Source organism: Choloepus didactylus, chromosome 7 (assembly GCF_015220235.1).
Source record: "Choloepus didactylus isolate mChoDid1 chromosome 7, mChoDid1.pri, whole genome shotgun sequence".
In the NCBI taxonomy this organism is placed as follows: domain Eukaryota; kingdom Metazoa; phylum Chordata; class Mammalia; order Pilosa; family Megalonychidae; genus Choloepus; species Choloepus didactylus.
The window spans coordinates 15,936,401-15,949,397 of NC_051313.1; the positions used below are offsets into that span (position 1 = coordinate 15,936,401).

A 12,997-nucleotide genomic window follows, 5' to 3' on the forward strand; every position below is an offset into this window, starting at 1 on the left:
CTGAGAAAGTAATAATATTGTCACCAATGATACTTATGAGCTCAGATTAACTGTAAAATATTCGCCCACATTGGGAAATAAACAACATTAGCCCTCAGCTACCAGACACCACAATTGCAGCACTATCAGCCACAAAGTTTGGCTTTCAAAACACACCATGTTTTAATTATTAGAACAATATGTTTATTTTTCTCTAAGAATCCTGAACTGGAGCAAGAAGAGTTAATAGACCAGATGAAACCAATTACTTCCTCTCCATAAAAAGAGAAGAGATATGTGCACCCTTTGCAAGAACATTCATAGCTACAGCTTTGTCATAAGATTCTTTGGACCTAAAATACTAAGATTTCTCTCTACAAAAACCTCTTGATTATTTATTATGTTTTTGTATGTTTGAAAGAACAGCTTCGACTTTAAAAGTCTTTGAAAACGATGTTTGGGATTAATTCAGCCAATGCATTCATTTGCTAAGCATTTGCTAGGCAGCTCTACTGTGCAGGAGAGACATTATGTAATTCCAGCCCTGCCCGGAAGGAGTGTTCAGAATGATTTTTGGCAGGCTTGGATTTTTGCTTCAGTTTACATGTTCCTGATTGCTAATGAGATCCTATCGCTTCACACATCTTCTGCCCATTTGTTAACTAAGACGCTTTGTTATTCTCATGTTTATTGATAAAAATTTATTAGCTGTTCAGTATCCTAATCACTATTCTGTGTACTCATCACCAGTTCCTTATGTGCAATGCAAATATATTCTCCCGTCCATTGCTTATTTCTCATACGTTAATATTAACTAGTCAAATTTATCATTTCCTCTCTATATTTGTGGTTTTGTGTCTAAGAAATCCTTCTCTATCCAATGTCTTGAAGACATGCACAAAAGAAACTATGGATTTGCTGTTCACATTTAGGGTATAAATCCACTAGCAATTTAATTTTGTGTGTGGTATGACGTAGGGGTTGATTTTTTTCTTCTTATGAATGATTAGCTAATTATACCAGCACCATATATTGAAGGGGGTTTGTCAGAGGGTGAAGAGGGAAAAAGTTTAAAGCAAGTGGATTCCTAAACTCAGTCTAGAGAGATCTGTGCCCTAACACTCCTGTTAGCCTGGCTTCTTAGAGTGCTACGTCCTTAGGGAAGGATAATATTGCCTTGTTCACATTCTGGATCCAGTGCCCACTGCAGCACATGGCAGAGGGTAAAGTATTTGTTAATTAACCAAATGAACACAAAGCCCTTCGTAATCTAGCTACCATCACCTTCTAGGGGCACGCACTATACACTTGGGAAATACTGATGCATTTTTTCTTCCTGTGCCTTTGCACTTCCTGTTGCTTCCTGTGTGGAAAGCCCTTTTCTACCTGCCTTACCAATTGGCCAACTGGCCTGAGAACACTGACTAATTTCTCAGGAAGAGCCCAGTGCCATCTTCTTCTGCATCCCCTTAGCACCCTATCACCACCTTCATGTAATGCCTGCTACGCTGTCCTACAAGCCACCAGCCAGTGAGCTCCCTTTAGGATCTCTATGCAAATCAAGGCTCAAGGTGTAGAATATTTGAGCCTTGGGAGATTTTCCAGCCTGCACAGGTCAGAGAATTCAGGGATTTACTGGCTTGGGGACTGTATATGAGCTCCACATGGGCATCCGGAAAGCTTTTCCATAGCCGCTCACGTAGTCCCTGTGGTAAAGGAGACAGTGTTCCTTGTCCTTCTGCATAACCCTGGGCTTCCGAAATGGCAAGTTTACTTTCTCTATTTCCATTACTAAAAGAAAATAACAAAAAGGGAAAAATGTTGATGATGTTAAATGCTTCCATGCATGAAATTATAACTACCACTGAGTGATGGTTTATTATGTGCAGGCACTCTGCTAAATATTTTGCATACTTTACCTCTTTAATTTCTTATAACAACCCTACAAGGTAGGTATTATTATTCCATTTTATAAATTAGGAGACAAAGGTTTAGCCAACTAATTTGCCCAAGCAACAGACTAAGCAGGGATCTCGTTGGCGCCTTATGTTTTACAGCTAACCAGGACTTATCTGAAGACCTAAAACCAGAAAATCAAACATGACCTACTTAATAACTGTCATAGGAAAGGCACTGGAATTTCAGTACAAATATATATCCTAATATATTTGTGGTTTTCTTTGAGTGCTATTACAATCTAACACTCCACTAGAGGATTATTACGACAGCTGACCCGATTACTGAGCTCCTACTGTGTGCAGGCTCCGTTCCAAGGGCACACACATAGGAACTCATTGAACCTTTATTTCAGCTCTGTAAAGTAGGAATCCCACTTTATTAATGAAGCAACTAAGAGATAGAGAGTTTAAGAAATTTGCCCAAAGCCAAAGGACTAGTAAGGGGTGATGGCTGAGTTTGAACTGGTGTTCGCACTTTCAGCCACAAGGCTATCCTGCAAGTGAACATGAACTAACATGGAGGGATCCCCCAACACAATGGGATGGTGAATGTAGGGGGTTGGCATGGGGACGATGAAACATAGAACAATACAGGCAGTATCATTCCACTTATGGGGGAATAGACTCAATAAAACAAAACTAGCATCCCTCAAGTTCACAGAGTACGTAAACACACAGAAAAATGTCTGTGAAAATACCGGCTACCTCCAGAAGCTGGGAGGGTAGGAATTTTGTACACTCTGAAATATTTTAAATTGTTTAATAAAAATGTATGCACAAAAGAACAATACTGTATGCTCTCACTAATGTGAATTAATTATAAAAACTCACAGATGTAAAATCTAGAACATAAATTAAGAGGAAATAGAATGAAGCAAAAGAATGGAGAATGGTTGCTTAACGTGCAGAATTTTTAACTATGTAGAACTCAAATGTTTGGGAATGGATGGAGGTGACGGTAGCATGTTATTTTGAGTATAAGTAACAGGCCTGAACTGTGGTGAACGTGGTAGAAAGGAGAAGTTTAGAATCATGTATGTCACCAGAAGGAAAACTGGAGGCTAAAACATGGGAATATATAGCACAGTGAAAATTGTGGTGGATGATAATTGAGATTAACAATACAAATATAAAAAAGTTCTTTCATGAACTAGCATACATGTATGGCACTATTACAAGGAGTTAATAATAGAGGAGTATATGAAGAAAAATGTACCTTTTGCAAACTATGGACTGTGGTTAATAGTAATATCTTAATTTTTTTTAATCAACAATAAACGTACCGCACTAATACTAGGTGTGCCGATTTGAATGTATTATGTCCCCCCAAAAGCCATTATCTTTGATGTAGTCTTGTGTGGGCAGACGTATCAGGGTTGATGAGAGTATAATTCTTTGAGTGTTTTCATGGAGATGCGCCCCACTCAACTGTGGGTGATGACTCTGGATGGTTTCCACGGCGGTGTGGCCCCAGCCATTCAGCCTGGGCCTTAATTGGTTTGCTGGAGCACTGTGTAAGCTCAGACAGAAGGAGTGACCTTGCTGCAGCCCAGAGGGACACTTTGAAGAACGCACAATTGCTGAGAGAGGAGCTTCAGCTTACACAGACATGGTGGAAACGGCCTTTGAAAACAGACTCTTGCTCCAAAGAAGCTAAGAGAGGATAAACGCCCCAAGAGCAACTAAGAGTGACATTTTTGAGGAGCTAAAGTCTAAGGAGGAACGCCCTGGGAGAAAGCCACTTTGAAAGCAGAACCTGGAGCAGACGCCAGCCATGTGCCTTCCCAGCTAACAGAGGTTTTCCAGATGCCATTGGCCATCCTCCAGCAAAGGTACGTGATTGTTGATGCATTATCTTGGACACTTTATGGCCTTAAGACTGTAACTGTGTAACCAAATAAACCCCCTTTATAAAAGCCAATCCATTTCTGGTGTTTTGCATTCCAGCAGCATTAGCAAACTAGAACACCAGGGGTCACTAATTAGGGGGGTGGGGAGAGGTAATATGGGATGTTTTGGGTTTTCTTTTTTATTTTCATTTCTCTTTTTAGAGTAATGAAAATTTTGTAAAATTGTTCATGGGGTTGAATGCACCATTCTGTGATGACACTGTGAGCCACTGATTGTATATTTGGATGGAATGTACGGTGTGCGAATATATCTCAGTAAAATTTCATTAAAAATGTATGTATACATTACTTGTGTAACTAGAGTAAGAATTTGAAAGACAAACAACAAGTACGGTATACAAGATGGGGAAATTATGAAATCATTCACGTGAGATTATCTTTCAACTATCCTATAGTGAATAAATCCACAAACTTTTTTTTTAACCAGGCAAGACAGTAAACATTTTTGGATTTTGGAGGCCAATCTGTCTTTATCTCAACTACAGAGCTCTGGCATTATAATGCAAAAGAAACCACAGACAAAAGGTAAATGAATGAGGTTAGCCACATTCCGAAAAAAGACATTAATTATGGGCACTGATCTTTGAATCAGAAAAGGGCAGTGTGTTTTGTGTTGAAGCTGAGCTGGCATGAAAGTGGCTCGGAAGGGAAGGGCAGGGAGGAATGTTGGAGGTGGGCAGGAATAAAACCAGAGCCACCTGGACAAGAACATCCTCTAGACCTAAACATCAAAGATTTAACACGCTTCCTATTGACTTACTTTCTTTTTGGGTGAAATTTAGCATTTGATTCACATGTTCTAGATCAATGGCCTGTAAGAAAATTGGGGGGGAAAGTAAGTTGAAGTAAAAATAGATTTTAAAGATGATCAAGATCCTGAATGCCTCTTTGTTGCTCAGATGTGGCCCTGTCTCTCTAGCTAAGCCAACTTGAAAGGTGAAATCACTGCCCTCCCCCCTACGTGGGATCAGACACCCAGGGGAGTGAATATCCCTGGCAACGTGGAATATGACTCCCGGGGAGGAATGTAGACCCGGCATCGTGGGACGGAGAACATCTTCTTGACCAAAAGGGGGATGTGAAAGGAAATGAAATAAGCTTCAGTGGCAGAGAGATTCCAAAAGAAGCCGAGAGGTCACTCTGGTGGGCACTCTTATGCACACTTTAGACAACCCTTTTTAGGTTCTAAAGAATTGGGGTAGCTGGTGGTGGATACCTGAAACTATCAAACTACAACCCAGAACCCATGAATCTCGAAGACAGTTGTATAAAAATGTAGCTTATGAGGGGTGGCAATGGGATTGGGAAAGCCATAAGGACCACACTCCACTTTGGCTAGTTTATGGATGGATGAGTAGAAAAATAGGGGAAGGAAACAAACAGACAAAGGTACCCAGTGTTCTTTTCTACTTCAATTGCTCTTTTTCACTCTAATTATTATTCTTGTTATTTTTGTGTGTGTGCTAATGAAGGTGTCAGGGATTGATTTAGATGATGAATGTACAACTATGTAATGGTACTGTAAACAATCGAAAGTATGATTTGTTTTGTATGACTGCGTGGTATGTGAATATATCTCAATAAAATGATGATAAAAAAAAAATGTAGCTTATGAGGGGTGACAATGGGATTGGGAAAGCCATAAGGACCACACTCCACTTTGTCTAGTTTATGGATGGATGAGTAGAAAAATAGGGGAAGGAAACAAACAGACAAAGGTACCCAGTGTTCTTTTTTACTTCAATTGCTCTTTTTCACTCTAATTATTATTCTTGTTATTTTTGTGTGTGTGCTAATGAAGGTGTCAGGGATTGATTTGGGTGATGAATGTACCACTATGTAATGGTACTGTAAACAATCGAAAGTACGATTTGTTTTGTATGACTGCGTGGTATGTGAATATATCTCAATAAAATGAAGTTAAAAAAAAAAAACAAAAAAAAGCAAATAATCCATAGAACACTTGCCCATTCGCTAGTTATTTTGGACACCATGATGTATAGAACAAAAGTTACAGATATAGCCTTGGCCCTCCTGATCTAGATGAAAAAACATTTTTTTAACCCATAAAACAAATTAGTAGACAATTTATACGAATATATAACAAAACATTGAATAAACAGCATGGATCTATGTGTATTCAGTAAAGGAGGAATAAAGGAGTAAAGGAGGACTCATTGATGGCTGTAAAGTTTTTAAGAATATTGGAATTTTGCTTGAGTCAAGATGGCAAAAAAAGTCCATTCCTCAAAAGGAGTGTGGACCACTTAAGAGGGACAGGATTGAAAATGGCACATGGGTTGGATGGTAAGGAAACTGGTCTGATTATATATGATAAGCATTTTTTGAGCATTTACTATGTGACAGGTGTTGTGCTAAGCATCTGGGTGGAGAGTTTGTATTCAAGCTAGTGATTCTCAAAGTTTGGTCAGCCAACAAACAGTACTGGCATGATCTTATTACAAATGCAGTGTCAGTTCCCACCCCAGATCTACAGAATCAGCAACTGTGGAGTAAGGGCCCAGGAAACTGTATTTTAGCAAACCCTCCAGGTGATTCTGGTACTCACTAAGGCTGGGAATTAGGGTATTAGAGGGAAGGAGGAAATAACCCTGATCAGGTGGTGAAAGAGCTAACAGTGAACTGCTTTGGGTGTCCTAGAAACAGGAAGCCACAGACAGATTTTAAAAAGACAAGTGACATCAAGAAAGTGATGTTTACTTAGCTCTGGTAGCTTAGAAGAAATATTAACAGAGACTGAATGTCTGAGGAGGATTATTATTGGGATGTTGGAAATCTTTGTAAAAAGTTCCCTTAAGCCACACAGCTTCTGAAAACAGTAGAAAAGGTATAATGAAATAATTCCATCTTTTGAGAAATGTCACTCTTCTTAAAGACATTTCAATACAATACCTAAGAAATTTCTCCTCTCTATATTTGTGTTTTCTCTGCCTTCTGTAGAGCCTAATTCAGCAGAGGAAAGAAGAATCCTGCAATTTTCCTAGAAATATTGAGTCAAACTTCCAGTCTATCATCATTTCTTTTTACAGTGTGCTTGATATTTTACATCAACTTGAGCTACTAGGATGAGGAGAAAGAACTAACATTAGACTGTGTGGATTTTACTGGTTTTTGTTTCAAAATTAAATATTATGTTCTTTTTCACTTTAATTTTTATTCTTATTATTTTTGTGTGTGTGGTAATGAAAATGTTCAAAAATTAATTTTGGTGATGAATGCACTATTATATAATGGTACTGTGAACAAGTGAATGTACGCTTTGTATGACTGCATGGTATGTGAATATATCTCAATAAAATTGAATTTAAAAAATTAAAAAAAAAAATAAAGATGATCAAGAGCATTCTGCACTAATTATGAAGTGTTTTACTACTAAGCAGAAAAGGCATTCTAATGAGTTAATTTTCTGATTTTTCCTTTTACTCTGAAATATAGATATTCTCACTGCATTTGCCTGTGTGAGTTTGTAAAGATGTGGGGTGAAGCATTCTGATCACAGCTGGAATCAACAACTGAGTTGAACCTTCAACATTCCAATGCTTTAATATGCATATAAATCACTTGAGGATCTTGTTAAAATGCAGAGTGTAATTCAGTAAACTGAGGCAGGGCCAAAGTCTCTAACCAGATTGCCAGTGATGCAGATGCTGCTCACAGAACCAATTTGAGCAGCAAGGGGCCTCCTTTACAAAGAATTTGGGAGTTTAGAGTCAGATAAACCAAGGTTCTGTGACGTTGGACAAATTATCTCACTTCTCTGGGTGCTCTAATCTCTAAAATGGGGAATAAAATGCCAACTCTGTAATGGCACATTAAGGATTAGGAGCTGTAAAGTCTTCACCCACCAGGCTATAAGGAACAAGTCTTACCTGAGGCTGCAGGTGTTTGTTTAGTTCTACAACTACATTTTGAACTTGGCATAAAGCTGCCTTGACCTTAGTCTTAGTTGGTGGACTCTGGATAACTGGACTCCAATTTCATTCTGAAATTCCAGCCTCACCCAGGGGCTCTCATTCTCTTGCTGGAGGTATCGGCCTTGTATTTCAAGTTTCTGTTCTAAATCCCTGCCCTTGAGCTCCTGTCTGCCACTGGGATTTGGCCTTGTCTCCTTCTGGGATCTGAAGTCCTGCTCCAGGGCTCAGCCTGATGCCTCATCCACCACAAGGACCTTCCATCATGGACTGTCTGTTGGCACCTCCCAAGTGTGGCCTGATGGAGAGTTTCCACTGAGGCCCATGAGACTCCTCCCATTTTCATCTGGGATTCTCCCTATCAACTGTCTGTCTGGACCATTCTGAAATAAGACCCAACCCCTTGGGAACACCAGGCTGTTCTCTGGGCACTTCCTGCTGAGTGGACCCCACAGCAGTTCCCCCAGGGGCGGGTCTAACTCCAGCTCACGATCCCTACCCCACTCTAGCTCTTTCTGCTCTAAATAACCAACCAAAATAGTCTGATGCTTAAAATGTAAGAGGAAAGGGTTATGAGGAAAATCAAACATAGATTCACGTGTCTAGTCTTTTGAATGTTTCAGGACAGTTAGTCATAATGGAATTAATTAATTTCCCAATAGGGCTTTTCCATTTACAAAGCACATTCACGTGTTTAATCTTATCATGATACAATCTTGCATTTACAGGTGAGGTTCAGAAATCGCATACCTTTACTGAGTAAACATCTGAACCCAAAAATAAACCAGCTATCAGCTACCCCAGTCACAGACCAGCATGCCCCTTCATATTTTTATGGATACATGAAGTTATTACTCACAGTTGGTAGCTCAGGGCATGAACATTGTAGAGAATTTGTGGGCAATGGATTAGTAAAGCTGCAAACAGAAGATTTTGACACTTCCTCAGCATGGGATGGCTCATAAAAAGACACCTTCAGAAGATGGTTTAAACTACCAAGTGTACCATTGTTTGGGGCTAGCTGAATGCGTAGAAGATCTGATTTTAAAAAAATAAGGAAACAATGGTTTTCAGTATTGATGGAAACAACTATGTAGGTCCTTGATTGGGCGGGGGGGAGGTGTGACAAATACCTGCTACTTCACTTCCTATAATTAATTCTACTGCAACACTGTATGGGCAGTGCTATCTCCCCAGTTTCCATCACCTCGTCTTTCTAGAGAGGAGGAACAGGCACTGCAGATGCGCCCCAGAAACGCTCATAAACTGTACGTTCCGCCAGAGGAAAGGGGCATCACTTAGTGATCACTTTGGTCTTTTAGTATGGTGTAACTGTTGCAAACTATGGAATATAGTTAGTAATATTTTAATACTCTTTCATCAACAATAACAAATGTACCACACCAATACTAAGGGTTATGGGAAGATGTAGGTTTTCTTTATATGTATATACATATATCATTACTGGACCAATAAACATGTTCTAAATTTGATCATGGGGCTGCATGCCCAAGTATGTGATGATACTGGAAGCCAGTGACTGTATACTTCAGATGGTTTCTATGTTGTGTGAATATATCTCAATAAAACTGCCTTGAAAAAAAGCTTTTCTCCTACTAAATACACAGAAGTTAAATAATTTAGCATATTGACTTAGCTATATGAAAATTTGTTAAGGGCAAAGATACTTTTAAAATTTTGCTTAGAATCTCAAAAAGTTTTTCTGATTTTCCCTATCATAACAAGGCATGCCTGTATTTTACAAACAGCCTTTTCAGTGGCTCCTGCTGAATTCCACCAAATAACTCTCTGCTAGGCCTGGAATTCTAGCCAATTCCTTCTTAGCCTCCCTGCCAGGGGCCAGCAGTCCCACGCCCAAACTCACCATGGGAACCAGGATTTAAGATATTAAGGCTGAACTGGGTGTTTTTAAAGGATCCTTATTGGGTCTCTAAGTCAGAGTCAATCACTCAAAGCCAGTGGAGAAAGTAAGAGAGACAATTTTGAACATTTTTATAACCAAATTGCTAAAGCTAAAGGAGAAATTGCAGCTCACTCATCTTTAAGGTTCTGTAATATTGAGTATAATAATAATGTGTCTATACTTTCTCACCATTCTTTCATGCCAGGAGCCTTCTCTACTTGTATTTTTAGCTTCTTTTACTGCTTTTAAACTTTAAAGTGTTAATGATGTTTATCTACTTTTCTTACAATAAATTATCAAATAGTACCCCATTAAAGGAAAAGCCTGGTCTCCTGAGATCTAATGTGTATCAACAAGTAGAAAAACAAACACCAAATTTACACTTTTAGCTGAAAGCTCAATAATTTTTCCTAGTCTTTTCTACTTTCTCTTAACACAGAGCTTTCAGCCTCAGGAGTCCCTTTATCACCAAATCCAAAGTACATATTTTAAACAATATATCTACTTTTTTTTTGGTGAATTTACATAGTTATACTTAACACACATTAGGTTATAGAGTTCAATATTTTAAAATGGTTCAGTTTCAGTCTTCTCTTAAAACTGGGTCCGTGCGCCAAGAAGAAAGACTAGGGGTGACAGTCATACTATTACTAAATGTTACCTAAACCATAAACAGATGTCCTAACAGCTCACTTATTTACAGCCCAGGCCTCGGTCAGGCTTTCTTTTCAGTCTTTGAAAATGACTTTTCAATCATTCTGCCGGCTGTTCTTGAGGAGATCACAGCCGAAACAGAATCCCCGTTGTGCGGACCTCTGCCCCCACCTGCTCCCCCAGCACCACACCTGCCAACAGAGCAGCAGGAAACGGGCAGCAGTGACAACCCACCAGCACAACTCTACAAGGGCTGGGCGAGCCACATTAGAAAGTCATCCAATATCATACGGCATTTTCATATCCCCTCATATCATTGCTCAAATATCTGAATAAGTGACAAAAAATGTTAAAGTTTCTAAGCATTAAATTTTTGCACAACTTCCCAATCCACTTATTTCTCAAATATGTCTGCCTTTACTATGAGTATGAATGAACCAAAATATTTAGATTTGTATTTAATCACTCTTAACATAGTTACATTATTTATAATAAATCAAAGTGTTTGTGATTGTAAATAACTGGAAGTATCATAGATAAGTAATTCTATTCTGGTAACAGTGTAGTGTGTGTATATATAATTTTTCCCCCAGGATACTAAACAAAGAATTGGAGGTATAGGTTTTTCTTGTAACAATTAAATTAATTATCATATAGTACCCTAATTAATAGAAAAACTTTACTGCAAAGATTTTCCAAATATCTACATGGATGTAAGTCATCATGACAAAGTTAAGAGACAATACTTTTATAAAGAGTGTGGCATTTTGTTCTATTTAGAAAGGGATATATATGTGTGTGTGTGTGGGTGTAAATACACATATACATATAAATATATATATACATTTTTATATGTGTTTGGGTGTGCATGTGTATACACACACAGATGGAATTTGTTTTGAAAAAACATAAAGCTTAGCCTGTGGGACCCATCAGCTGGTCTTTATAGGTTGCCCCCACACGTTCCTCCCTGGGCTTCAGGAACACACACTCTCCCAGTTTTCTTTCTCGCTGGCTGGTGGCTCCTTCTAGGTCACTCTGATGGTAACTCTTTTCCTCCACAACCTCTTGGAGTAAAAATGCCCCAAGCTGCAGTGCTTGGTCCTGCCTACACTCCAGCCCTGGGGATCTTAACTAACTGCATATTTTACAAATAATTTTTATGTCTAAGGCTCTAGTTTTTATCACCAGGCCAGATTGTCTCTTTACTGCCTATTAGCATCCTTACGTGCATGTCTAATAGATATTTCAAATGTAACTTCTCCACAATTATAACAAACATACTACATGGGTATAAGATGTTAATAATAAGAGGCAGCTCTTTGTTGCTCAGATGTGGCCCTCTCTCTCCGGCTAAGCCAACTTGAAAGGTGAAATCACTGCCCTCCCCCCTACGTGGGATCAGACACCCAGGGGAGTGAATCTCCCTGGCAACGTGGAATATGACTCCCGGGGAGGAATGTAGACCCGGCATCGTGGGATGGAGAACATCTTCTTGACCAAAAGGGGGATGTGAAAGGAAATGAAATAAGCTTCAGTGGCAGAGAGATTCCAAAACGAGCCGAGAGATCACTCTGGTGGGCACTCTTACGCACACTTTAGACAACCTTTTTTAGGTTCTAAAGAATTGGGGTAGCTGGTGGTGGATACCTGAAACTATTAAACTACAACCCAGAACTCATGAATCTCGAAGACAGTTGTATAAAAATGTAGCTTATGAGGGGTGACAGTGGGATTGGGAAAGCCATAAGGACCACACTCCACTTTGTCTAGTTTATGGATGGATGAGTAGAAAAATAGGGGAAGGAAACAAACAGACAAAGGTACCCAGTGTTCTTTTTTACTTCAATTGCTCTTTTTCACTCTAATTATTATTCTTGTTATTTTTGTGTGTGTGCTAATGAAGGTGTCAGGGATTGATTTAGGTGATGAATGTACAACTATGTAATGGTACTGTAAACAATCGAAAGTACAATTTGTTTTGTATGACTGCGTGGTATGTGAATATATCTCAATAAAATGATGATTTAAAAAAAAAAAAAAATAATAAGAGGCAGGGCAAGACTGCAGAGTGGTGAGATGTATGTTTTAGTTTCTCCTCTGGGGGAGCTGGTAGACAGCCAGGAACTGTGTGGAAGAGCCATTTCAGGGAAATCTGTGATCAGTCATCCATTGTACCACAGTCTGGAACAGGTGAAGCAGTTGAGATCGCAGGGAAACCTGTAAGTCTCCCCAGCCAGGGGGCTGGCACCCCTCCCCGCCAGGCATGGCAGACTTTCTTGTAGCTGGTTTCCCAAGGGAGGAGGAAGCAGTCTGTGCTGGGAACAGGGAGGGAGGCTAAACCAGGCCTCAATTGCAGAACTGATTAACAAACTTGGACTGCTGAATAAAAGCTCAAACCACAGATAAACTGAGACCAGACATGAGAGTATCTGGGAGCAATCAGCCTTGTGGAGAGGAGCCAGGGCTAGAAAAAACAGGAAGGAAAAAAAAACAGACTTTTGGAACTGGGGATGTTCAAAATAGGGAGAAGGGCTGGGCTCCAACACAAAGGGGTACATTTGCAAATCTGGGAAGCTGGGGCCCTGCTCTGGTTTCTTGTTTCCTCTTCTCTTGCTCTCCTTATCTTTTTGTATTTCA

General features: G+C 39.4%; 1 pseudogene; it reads right to left on the minus strand.

Moving 5' to 3' along the window:
- LOC119540478 overlaps positions 1 to 12,997 on the minus strand; it is a 256,014-nt pseudogene that overhangs the window by 161,149 nt on the left and 81,868 nt on the right.